Consider the following 13,313-nt stretch of genomic DNA (forward strand, 5'->3'; position numbering starts at 1 on the left):
AAAGGGAAGTATGGGGACTCCTGTTTAATCCAGGCAACTTTCTCATGAGGTTTATCCATGGTCCAGTCCCAAGGGAGCAGTCTCCTGTTGGGTGAGTGCCCCAATTGGGCACTAGCTCCAGCCAGTCCCTTTCTAGAAGCATGTGGTCAGATGTATCTTGATTTTATGCTCATCAGGGGATCTTACCAGGTTATTTAGAAGGAAATCTTACACTCTTAGGACTCTTAGGATTCATGGCTGTCCTAATGACCCGTATGACTGTCCAGTGCCTGAGAAGAATACAAGTATTCAAAGAACAGGTAAAACAGGAAGAGCCTGATCTCTGAGCCCTATGCCATTACGGCCAAGGCACTAGCAACCAGCCCAGTGGCAGGAATTTGTCCTTCCCTGCGGTGTAGCCACAGGCTAGAGGTGCTCTGCTGAACACTCAGACAAGGCACATTCTGAAGGGTTGTGCTATTCAGGACATCTCTGAAAAAGAACACGTAGGAAAGACAGAGGAGGGTGGGAGTGTCAAGAAGACTTACTGAGCTGCACTGAAGCTCTTGAATTCTTTTTGCCCGGTCCCTGTACCCCGCCCTGCAAAATTATGCGGGATTGTCAAGTGCATCGGTCAAGAAAGCGTTCTTGAGACGTTCATGGTGCAACTTAGTTTATCTAAGCACAGGCGCAGGACCCACGGGCAGAAAGAGCAGCACTTTTTGCTGTAAGGCTGGTTGTTACAGACCTAGTAATCAAAAAGAAAGCGGGTATGCAGGGAGTGTCAGATTACAAGAGTCCTTGAATTTCTACTTGTAAAACTACGTTTGCAAGATTCCTCTGCTGCTTATCATTCAGTCTGACATTAAGTATAGGTGAGATATATAGGCAGTCACGAGACCCTTAATCACTGTAGCAACCAGCACGTATTTGATGTTTATCAAAACAATCCAGGCTTTAGGTCAGCCTTCCAGGCTAACGGGAAGCATTTCCCTGCTTCAGTCCTTCATCTGTTTCACGATCCTGCTGAACCGCTTTCAGGCCCCTTGTAGATGATGTTTCATCAGCCTGGGACACATCTCCCTTTGTGCATGACCTTCACCGCTTTCACTGGCCTTTGACCCCAGGAAATTCCACAACAGCGTTTTAACCGAGTCATTACCCTAAGCAGAAAGTAACCAGGCACTGTGAATAGCCACTCTCCCAGCCAGTGTCCTGGTTTTGAGTGGACATGTGTAAGTGGTGCACATGCACCTTTGCTGTGTGGTTTAGGGTTTTTCTAGACTACTTATACTCTAGGAGGCTTAACGATTGGGAGACTTCTCTAGCAGCCTAGCAAGAAGACCATGCATGTTGCTGACACAAAGTTTTTGGTATCCTTGAGGGCACTTTTTGTTGCAGAAAAGACTAATCATATATCAATATGCATTTTATAAATTAATGTTCAATTTATTTGATTTACAAAATTAAAAAACCTAGGGACGCCTGGGTGGCTCAGCAGTTGAGTGTCTGACTTTGGCTCAGGGCGTGGTCCCGAAGTCCCGGGATCAAGTCCCACATTGGGCTCCCTGCATGGAGCCTGCTTCTCCCTCTGCCTCTGTCTCTGCCTTTCTGTGTGTGTGTGTGTGTGTGTGTGTCTGTCATGAATAAATAAAATCTTAAAAAAAAAAAAAGTTTAAAAACCTAGTTCTTCCACAAGTTGCAAAAAAGTATTATTTCTAACAGTTTAACAATGTAGGTATATATTTAACGATCAAGTTTTCATACCTCTCCTTCAGTGTTTGCTGAGTACTTAAACAACTGATTTTTTTTTTCTTAAAGATTTTATTTATGTCTTCATGAGAGACACAGAGAGAGGCAGAGACACAGGCAGAGGGAGAAGCAGGTTGCCTGCGGGGAGCCCGATGTAGGACTCGATCCCAGGACTCCGGGATCATGACCAGAGCCAAAGGCAGATGCCCAACCACTGATCCACCCAGGTGCCCCTGCTTAGACAACTGTTAAATTAAACTTATAATAATAAGATGAACCTGTTGAAAGTTCCAATTCTACACAAAACCTAGGAAGATGTCAACTGAAAATTAAGCCTAATTCAATTACTCAATTACACACTTTAGATTGGATTTATGAAGCTGTACTCTAATAAGCGAAATCCTCTCCAACATTCAATGAAATATACCAATTCTTAACACAAAAATACTGATAATATAGTTTTGATTCTCGTATCCTAGATCTACTAAATCATTCCAAGATCGAAAAACAGATTGCTATTACACGAGACAGCTACCTGAGGTTTCCTATGACCTCAGTGAAAGTGGATGGGAGAGAACCTGATAGCTGACAGAGGCCAGATTAGAGGATAAGACTTGAACCAAGATTCAGCCAAAAATGCCCCTAAAAACCATATCCTCAAGGAGGGCCTGCCCCTGGAGGAGCTGGACAAATTCTGTGTTCTTTACAGATAGCTTACTACCAAGGGGACGAGCATGCCAAGTTTTCCTCCCAAATTTGCCAATCAAGTTAGAAATAGGTAAAATGAATATTTTCTTTAATTTAAAATATCCAAATAAGCATTTTGCCAAAAGTTCATAAATAGGAACTCCTGGGTAGCTCAGTGGTTGAACATCTGCCTTCGGCACAGGGCATGATACCGAGGTCCGGGGATCGAGTCCCACATCAGGTTCCCTGCAAAGAGCCTGCTTCTCCCTCTGCCTTTGTCTCTGCCTCTCTCTGTGTGTCTCTCATGAATAAATAAATAAAATCTAAAAAAAAAAAAATCGTAAATAACAGAAGTAAAATCAATGAATTACCAAAGTACTATTTAAAGGTTTATTGTATATGCACCAAAATCTTTGCAAATGTGGGCAATCAAAGCAGAACAGGGAATGGAACTCAGAGGTATATTGGTTTATTTTTAAATGTAAGAAGAAAAAAGACATAAGACATATAGAAAACAAATATCATTATTTGCCCTTTTAAAATTTGGGGATCATTAACTATATTTTTTTTTTTTTAAGATTTTATTTATTCATTTTAGAGAGAGTGTGTGTGCATGTGAGTGATGAGAGGAGGGGGAGAGAGAGGGGAAAAGAATCTGAAGCAGACTCCATGCCCGGCATGGAGCCCAATGCAGGGCTCAATCCTATGACTCCAAGGTCATGACCCAAGCCAAAACTGAGTTAGATGCACAACCAACTGAGCCACTCAGGCACCCCTAACTATGTATTTTCTAGTCCCAATTTTAATTCTCTTGCTCTTTCTTTGAATTATTTTCTTAATAATTGCACTGGGAATTACAATTAACATCTTAATTTATAACAACCTATCTACTTCAGATTAATTCCAATTTTTAATTAATTAATTATTGTTTTTAAGTAGGCTCCATGCCCAACATGGAGCCCAACACTGGACTTGAGCTCATGACCCTGAGATTAAGACCTGAGCTGAGATCGAGTTAGATACCCAGGACACCTGGATGGCTCAGCAGTTGAGCGTCTGCCTTAGGCTCAGGGCATGATCCCAGGGTCCTGGGATCAAGTCGCTATCAGGCTCCTTGCATGGAACCTGCTTCTCCTGTCTCTGCCTCTCTCTGTGTGTCTCTCATGAATAAGTAAATACAATCTTTTTTTTAAAAAAAAAGGTTTAAAAAAAAAAGAGTTGGACACCCAACCAAGTGAGCCACCCAGGTACCCCTGGATTAATGCAAATTTAATTTCATTAGCATGTAAGAACTTTGTTTCCTTGTAGCTCTATTTCCCCTCCCTTTTTCCTACTCTTGTAAAAGACACTTGTTTTCTTTACTCATGACTGAATGCCACTCTTGCTTCTGACACCAGATGTGTGGGGGTTCCCACACATCAAGCAATTTTCCAACTCTCTGGTGGACACTGACTAGGTGTTATATGATTCAACTCACTCTCTACCTAGAGATGGTCTTAGATCCCACACAGGTTGAGGGCTCAGTTGTGCAGCACCGCCCCCAACCCCCCCACCCCCAGTTCAAGTCCAGGCTGTCACTTGTGCCTTTGACTGGCTATAAATCATGGGTTCCCACTACCCTGTTCTCAGATTTCATTAATTATCTATAGCACCTCACAGAACTCAGAACAGTTTACTTCCCAGATTACTGGTTTATTACAAAGGTTAAAGGATAAGAATGAACAGCCAGATGAAGCCATACATCGGGTGAGATCCAAAAGGGTCCCAAGCATAAGGGCTTCTATCCCCATGGACTTTGGGAAGCCTCCCAAGAACATGTGGATGCATGCATTCTTAGTTACCAGCCTAGAAGCTCTCTAAATCCTGTCCTTGGGGGGTTTTATGGAGCCTTTATTACATAGGCATGATTGACTAAACTGTTGACCATTGGTGACTGAACTCAATCTTCAGCCCCATCTCCCCTCCCCAGAGGCTGAGGGGTAGGTGGGACTGGAGATATGGAAGTATGGGCTAGCCTCAGGGCTTTCCAAAAGTCACACTGTTGGGGCACCTGGGTGGCTCAGTCAGTTAAGCATCGAACTCTCAATTTCACCTCTGGTCATGATCTCAGGGTTGTAAGATTGTGCCCCACATCGGGCTCTTCATTGGGCATGGAGCCTGCTTGGGATTCTCTCTCTCCTTCCTTCTCTACTCCTCCCTCCCCTCGCTCTCTCCTTCTCTAAAAAGCGAAACAAAACAAAAAAGTCACATTATTAACACAAATTCAGATGTGGCTGAAAGGGGCTTGTTTTGTTAACAAAAGACACCTTTATGGCTCTTATCACTTAAGAAATCCCAAGGGTTTAAAAAAAAAAAAAAACAATTTCACATCTCTCTTTTGTGATGTTATTGTCATACCAATTACATCTTTATATTTCATATGCCCATCAATACAGATTTATAATTATCCCTTTATGCAGTTGTCTTTCAAATCAGATAAGAGGGGGGGAAAGAGTTACAAACAAGAAATACATTTATGCCTTTTTAAGATACATTTACCTTTTTAGTTACCTTTACCAGTGTTCCTTATTTCTTCATTTGGAAAGTTACTGTCTGGTGTCCTTTCATTTCAGCCTAAAGAACTCCCGTTAGTATTTCTATAAAGGCAGGCTAGGCTGCAAGTGGCAAAACCCAGTTCAAACCAGTTCAAAGGGGAAAAAAACCTTGAGAGGCACACATACCCCAAAAGTTCAGGGTTACCATAGCGTTGGAAGTGGCTGAATACAGGAATGGGTCTCTCTTGCTTGCAGCTCTGTGCTGGGTTGGTTGGCACACCCCTAGGGAGCCGCCTCAACGGCTGGCTCACTCCTCCGGCTGGCAATGCCAAGCATGAAGAGTGCATCACTGTGCAGATAGCTCCAGAGGAGGTCCCAGGTAGCCCTCCCGGATCACATGGACAGAGTAGAGGAGTAGAGGGTCTCCAAAGAAGTGCACAGATTACCCAGAAAGGGGCACTTAGGTAAAGTATTCATAAAAACTAAAGTCTCCACTAGCTCAGCTTTAGGAAATGTTTCAGCTTTATTAAGGTGTTCTCTTGACAAAAAAACACTTCTCTACAAGGCAGATTTTAGACTTGGAAATCCAATTTTAATTAACTGTATTCTTTTAAAGAGGGGTGCCAAAAAAAGAGGGGTGCCTGGATGGCTCAGTCATTTGAGTGTCTGACTCTTGATTTCAACTTGAGTCATAGTCTCAGGGTGGTGAGATTGAGCCCTGCATTGAGCTCTGCACAGAGCAGGGAGTCTGCTTGAGATTCTCTCCCTCTCCCTGCCCCACCCTCCCCCACCCCCCTTGCAAATGCATGTGCATGCTCTCTAAAATAAATCTTAAAAAAAAAAAAAAAGAAAGAAAAAGAAAGAAATATGTGAAGTTTCCAGAGTGCTCCAAGTTTTTCTCAACTATATTTTGGTGCATTCTGCTCTCCTTTCAGGAATTTACTCCCCAACTCTCCTCCCAACCCCCTCCCCACCCCCCGCATTGTCCATCACAATTGTCCCTATTTGTCTCATTTCCTCTGGGAAGACTTCATCATCTCCAAGGCTAGGTTAGGCTTCCCCACTGAAACTCCTTTAAAATTCTCTCTTCATTCCATCCTGGCCTTTTTTTTTTAAAAGATTTTATTTATTTATTAATGAGAGACATACAGAGAGAGCGGCAGAGACACAGGCAGAGACACAGGCAGAGACACAGGCAGAGGGAGAAGCAGGCTCCATGCAGGGAGCCTGACATGGGACTTGATCCTGGGTCTCCAGGATCATACCCCGGGCTGAAGGCGTCACCAAACGGCTGAGCCACCTGGGCTGGCATGGCCTTTATACTCTGTTTTAATTGTTGGCTTCTTGAAGTTACAGGATGTACCTTATTCACCATTATATACCCAGTAAGCAGCATATTCCGTCGCATACTGAATCATCAATGTATAATTGCTGAATAAATAAGGTCATGACTAATTAAAAAAAAAAAAAAACCTGTATTTTTAATTTGAGGCCTGGTAATTTTTTTCCTTGCCTGGCATGTTAAAAATTCTTACTAATGTAATCTAGTAAATTAATCAAGGAATATTCCTTTAGCTAAAGTATGAAAAGAACTTCTGTGAAGGCTAATTTTAATCTCAAGTATGTGATATATTTTCTGAGGATAAAAAATGTATTTTGAGTTCTAATAATGGGCATTATAAACACCTTACCTATTTTGGATTTGCCTCCTGTATAAGTAGGTTTTCTCCCTGGATTATTGCTGAGATTTTCTTCAGAATACTGCTAATATAATTTATTTTATTTTATTATTTTTAAAAAGATTTTATGTATTTATTCATGAGAGAGGCAGAGACACAGGCAGAGGGAGAAGCAGGCTCCCTGCAGGGAGCCCGATGTGGGACTCAATCCAGGGACTCAGGAACCATGCCTTGAGCCATAGGCAGATGCTCAACCGCTGAGCCACCCAGGCATCCCTATTTTAGTTTAGTTTAGTTTAGTTTTAATTTTAGTATACTTAACATACACTATGTTATGCTGGTGTTAGTTTCAGGTGTACAATACAGTGATTCAACAAATTTACACATTACTCAGTGTTCATCATGAGAAATGTACTCTTAATCCCCATCACCTATTTCATCCATCCCCCCACCCACCTCCCCTCTAGTAACCATCAGGTTGTTCTCTATAGCTAAGAGTCTGGTCTTTGGTTGGTCTCTTTCCCCCCCTGTTCATTTGTTTTGTTCCTTAAATTTCACATATGAATGAGATTGTATGGTGTTTGTTTTCTCTGACTTGCTTATTGTGCTCAGCATTATACCCTCTAGATCCATCCATATTGCTGCAAATGGCAAGATTTCATTCCTTTTTATGGTTGAGTAATATTTCTGCATGTGTGTGTGTATCTACCACTTCTACTTTATCCATTCATCTATTGATGGACACTTGGGCTGCTTCCAGAATTTGGCTATTGTAAATAATGCTGCAATAAACCTAGGGTGCATGTATCCCTTTTAATTGGTGTTACTGTATTCTATGGGTAAATATCCAGTAGTGTGATTACTGGATCATAGGGTAGATCCATTGTTTAACTTTTGAAGAACCTCCATACTGTCTCCTACAGTGGCTGCACCAGCTTGCATTTTTACCAACAGTGCATGAAAAAAAAAAAAAAACTGTGCATGAGTTCCTTTTCCTCTGCATCTTTGCCAACACATGTTTCTTGAGGTTTTTGATTTCCATCGTTCTTACAGGTGTGCGGTAATATCTCATCGTAGTTTTGATTTGCATCTCACTGATGATTAGTGATGTTGAGCATCTTTTAACGTGTCTGTTGGCCGTCTGTATGCCTTCTTTAGAGAAATGTCTGTTCATTTTTTCTATTTTTTAATTGCATTATTTGCTTTTTTTAAGATTATTTATTTATTTATTCATGAGAAACACAGAGAGGAGAGAGAGAGAGAGAGGCAGAGACACAGGCAGAGGGAGAAGCAGACTCCATGCAGGGAGCCCGACGTGGGACTCCATCCCGGGACTCCAGGATCACACCCCGGGCTACAGGCGGTGCTAAACCACTGAGCCACCCAGGTGTTCTACATTATTTTTGCTTTTTGAGTGTTAAATTGTATACATTTTTATGTATTTTCCATATGAAACCTTTGTTGGATGTTTCATTTGTGAGTATCAAGTGTGTTTCTCATTTCATTAAGTGAGCCCTGTATCTCTGCTTTGTTATTCCTTATCTCTGTATTAAGTGTCTCACTCATGTCTTCCCCTTTTTCCCTCCAGTCCAGTGAGTATCCTTATTTATTATTATCATTATTTTTTTTTAAAGAGGCGGGCGGAGGGAGTGAGAGTGTGCATGAGAGTTGGGGGTGAGAGCGGAAGGGTAGAAGATGAGGGAGAATCTTAAGCAGACTCCACGTCCAGTAAAGAGCCCAATGCAGGGCTTGATCTCGCGATACTGAGATCATGACCTGAGCTGAAATCAAGAGTCAAATGCTTAACTGACTGAGCCACCCAGGCGCCCCCACTGAGTATCCTTATGATCATCACATTAAATATTCTATCAGAAAAAAAAATACTCTTTCAGGCATGTTACTTATATCTGTTTCACTTAGACCTTTGGCTGTGGCCTTGTCCTGTTCTTTCATTTGGGATAAATTTCTCATCTCATTTTGTCTAAGTATCTGTCCCTGTTTCTGTGTATTAGGATAGTCAACGACATCTCCTGTTCTTGAGGGTAATGGCCTTATGAAGAGGTGGTCCTGTAGCATCCTGCCATATAGTGTCCCCTCCTCCCTAGGGCCTGGCCCTTCTGGGAGCGTCTCCAATGTGTGCTGTGTGTGCCCTGCTGTTCTGTACTGGCCACTCTATCCTTCAGGCCAGTCATCTGCAGAGGCTGTCTTTGCCTGTTGTGAGCAGTGTTTGGTCTGTGGTCTGAACGTGGCATGTTTCAACTAGCTGTGCTCTGGTCTGTTTGTGAAATGAGCCCTGTGCCCACTGCTGCCAGAACTGAGGCTCTGCAAAATATCAGGAGATGTGGTGTGAAGAGGGGTTTGGGCCAGTCTTTTGGAGTCGACTGCACTGGGACTGAGGCAAACATGACTGGGAAGGGTGGTTCCACTGGAGAGTTGGGGGGGTGGGGAGGGCTTGGTGCCAGCAAGTTAAGGTAGCAAATATTGGCACTACACTGGGTCCTGCAGGTGGCCCTGGCTTGTGCTGAGGGGCAGGGGAGGCATTGGGCACCCGCCAGTTTCTTTGTTCCCAGAGGGCTCTCCCTGTGGACACCGTCTCTCTAGGACACTGTCTGAGATGAGCGAATAACCTCCCCACTGCGTGCCTCAGGTGCTCTCAGGTGGCTACTCCCATGCTCTGCATCTGCAGGTGACTTGCCTGCCTTCTCTCCAGGAACAGTACAGTGTCCTCTGGGGTCTCCCAGCCAAGCCCACTGACCTTTCAAACTCCAGTCTTCAAGCCCTGCTGGTTGCAAGAACTCATGCAGTTTGGCCCCTCTCACTTTCTAAGCCAATGGCTATGGGGATTGGTCTTCCCTGTGTGCTCCACTGTGTGTTAATGTGTCTCTCACCCTCCTCTGTGACCATGGCTTCCCCCCTATCACAGTGTCTCTCTCCCAATACGTCTCTGCACTTCCTGCCTTTTTCAGATTGGCCTCTTCTCTACCTTTAGTTGTAGAGTTTCTTCTGCCAGGCTTCCAGTCCATTTCTAGGGTGTTTAGGATGATTTGATCTTTTTTCTAGTTGCATTCTTATGATGAGGTGAGCCTAGGGTCTTCCTATTCTGCCACCATCTTCCCCACTGGGCAGTATATACATTTTAACAATATTCCTTCTTTCAATTCATGAGCATAGATTGTCTTTCTATTTGTTTATATCATCTTCAATTTCCTTCATCAGTGTTTTATAGTTTTCAGAGTACAGGTGTTAAGGAGTTAAGTTTATTTATGGGTATTTTATTATTTTTGGTGCAAGTGTAAATGGGATTGTCTTCTTTTTTTCCTTTTTTTGAAATTTTGATTTATTTATTTATTTGTCAGAGAGAGAGAAAGAACACAAGCAGGGGGAATGGCAGGCAGAGGGAGAAGCAGGCTTCCCGCTGAGCAGGGAGCCCCATGTGGGACTCAATCCCAGGATTCTAGGATCATGACCTGAGCTAAAGACAGATGCCCAACTGACTGAGCCCCCAAGTGCCCTGGGATTGCCTTCTTGCCTTTCTTTTTCTGTTGCTTCATTATTAATGTATAGAAATACAATGGATTTCTCTACATGGATTTTGTATCCTGCACCCTTACTGAATTCATTTATCAGTTCTAGTAGCTTTTTGTGGAATCTTTGTGTTTTCTATATAGTATCGTGTCATCTGCATGTGAGAGTTTTACTTGTTCCTTACTCATTTGGATGACTTTTAAGTCCTTTTTCTTGTCTGATTGCTGAGGCTAGGACTTCCAGTACAATGTTAAATAACAGTGACGAGAGTGGACATCCCTGTTTTGTTCCTGACCTTAGGGGAAAAGCTCTCAGTTTTTCACCATTTTTTTTGAAAGTCGATGTGCATATATATACTGCTTTTATCATGATTATTATGATTGTTAGCTGAATGAGAACAAATAATAGCTTAAAAAGTCTTCAAATGATAGAAAAACACATTTGGTTAAGTTATGACACAATTGTTTGAGTTCATAGACAACAGAAATAGAATTTTTTTGCATCAGTTGCAAATGCAAAGTTAATGATAAAATTGGGGAACTGAAAGGTTGGAAAGGGCCTTAAACATATTCACTATCTTTTAAATTTTAGACAAAGGAGCTGAGAATAGAAAAAAAAAAAACAACATATACACCATAACAGTCTTTTATGACTTCCAATTTTAACTCTTATCTAAAAGCATTAGGGGCATTGAGACCCTTATTGTAGGTTGTATATCATCTCCTCTTTGGCTATGAGGTGTGTAGTTTTGTTAACTAGAGACATCAGTGAGTTCAGTTTCTGAGACCAGTCATTTAATAAATTACTTGGATCCTTGGGTCTCTGGAAGTTGATAATTCTGGCCAACCTGTCTACTTTAGCAAAGATGGTCTTGTTAACTACTAGATTTGAAAGAAACACTTCTGACTCATCAACAGACAGAGAAGCTAAGCCATCCTCTTCATTGTTATCCTGGTGTAATACTTGGCCGTTATTATGTTCCACAACTCTGTTCTTTCAGTCTGTCCACCTCCTTTTGCCTTCTTCTATAGAACCAAAAACATCAGTCGCTGGACTCTCAAGAGACCATTTCCTTAACTCCATTCCACAGTCTTCAACAAGGGTGGACCAAAGCATGAGCTCCATTGTAGTAAAGAGCTGTAAAAGATCCTTGTATTTAGGAATTTCTTCTAACTCCTTGTCACCACTTATTCGGTGAACCAAATCTGACTGTTCGTTGTCAAAAGAAGCCAAGATCACATAGAGGACAACACTTTTCAGAGCTTGTTGCCACTTTTCACTTACTGCCTATATAGAGAGAGGATCATATATTGCTCTGTAGTGCTTACAAATAGACAAATAGGATCCCTCATGTTGATCCAGCTGAATCATTAAGTTATAATATTTCAACTTTTTTTTTTTAATATTTCAACTTTAATTTATCTGTATTTTCTTCCTGGAAAAATTTGGTGTTAATTTTCTTGCTGATGATTTGTGTATGAATGTAATCCTTCACAGCTATGCAGAGCCTCATTTACTCCAAAATACACTCCACTCACTCATTCTTTTCCATTAACCTATAGGTTTCCACCTGTAACTCTTGTAAAATGGAGGCTGCCTCTTTGACGTCACCATTTTACTCTTTTATAGTTGCTAATGTTTTAGTCAGGCGAGCACATTCACTTTCAACATAAATCTTTCCTTCTGTAACCATTCATAGAGTATCAATTAACCGAAGTTTGATTGGAAGGTCTGTGATTTCCTCAACGTAGGTACAAGCACTGTTGAGCCATTTTTGCAACAGCTTGTTTTAACTGACTCCGTCTTTTTGACAAAAGCATAGTATTTTCATTAAGTAAATCCCATTCTTTAGCCTCATTGCACATTTTCACTACTGCAACTAAGATGCGGGATGTAGACACCATATCAGAAGCAGTGTGGGTCTGTTTCTCCAAAGAGAGAAGGGTTTCAATGACTTCTTGAAGTCTTCCTTCCTTGGCCAGCTTTTGCACTCGGGCAGTCTCTGAGTCTGTCTCTGACTACTGTGGCACTGTAGTCCACCTCCATCTTGACGATGTGTCCATCAGCCCGCTCCGAGCTGCCATCTGCCATGGTCCCTGCCTGAACATCCAGTTTTTCACTATTGAATGTGATGTTAGTGTGGGGTTTTCATATATATAAGGCCTTTATTATGTTGAAGTATGTTCCCTCTAAAACTACATTGTTGAGGAATTTTTTATTTTTTAAGAGAATAAATTGAGGTATTGTTTAATAAGCTTTTAAAACTCATATCTGTTGGTATTTGGGGAATAAATCACCTATTGGTAGAGTCAATGTCTAGACTGGTTATAAGGTATAGACAGTTATTGACAGAAAGCTGTGGGAGTTTCTGGGTGTTTTTAGTAATAGGACAATTTTATTCTGAGGGTCTGTCAGCAAGTAAAGTGTGTGTTTAGTGTTAGATGGTCAAAGGGTATAGGCAATTAATCAGACAGCGATGGTACCCATAGATAGTCGTTGTACCTAAAGATTTTGCCAGAGTAGCATTCTGATGGCTTTAACTCCAGTGATTAAACTTTTCATGTCTATTTCACTTTTTATGCCTCTTTCTACATACATTTTATATTTTGAGGGGGTAAACTTGTGTTCAACAGGGCTATCCCATTCCTAGGAGACCTGGGTTTGTGTATATATACTTTATGGGAGGATTTTTTTTCACTTCTGCAGCTGCCCCACAGTGTTACTAACCCAGAAATTCTTACTGTGAATTTCTAGATTTAATAAGCATAATCAGTAATAGAATTTGAATTTGAACTCCAGAGCAGCATGAAGACAAGCTCATGGTCATGAACTCTCAAGGAGACATTTGCCCCATCCAGAGCAACACAGACAGTTGTTCTTTTGTCCTCTGTTCTCCTATTGTCAGAGAGAGAATCTTTGCGAGTCCTCACTTTATAAAACTACACCCTTTCAAGAGTCTGAGCTTGCTGGGAGGTAGGAGAGGGCCTCCAATCTATAACACCTACTTTGTGTGGGCTGATGTCTCGTCTTCTGTCTTCTTGCTCATTAAAACTTGAGTATCTTGTTCGTTTGAGATCAGCTAATACTCTCAGGGCAGGGGTGACAACAGTGCCAGTGTGGCTTTTAGCTTCAGCATCAGATTTTTCTTCCTTTTTTT

General features: G+C 41.7%; 1 pseudogene; it reads right to left on the reverse strand.

Moving 5' to 3' along the window:
- Positions 1-10,754: 10,754 nt before the first annotated feature.
- Positions 10,755-12,247, reverse strand: LOC112648322 (26S proteasome non-ATPase regulatory subunit 12-like; annotated as a pseudogene).
- Between the last annotated feature and the right edge of the window lie 1,066 nt (positions 12,248-13,313).

This window comes from Canis lupus, chromosome 7, assembly GCF_003254725.2.
Source record: "Canis lupus dingo isolate Sandy chromosome 7, ASM325472v2, whole genome shotgun sequence".
NCBI lineage: Eukaryota > Metazoa > Chordata > Mammalia > Carnivora > Canidae > Canis > Canis lupus.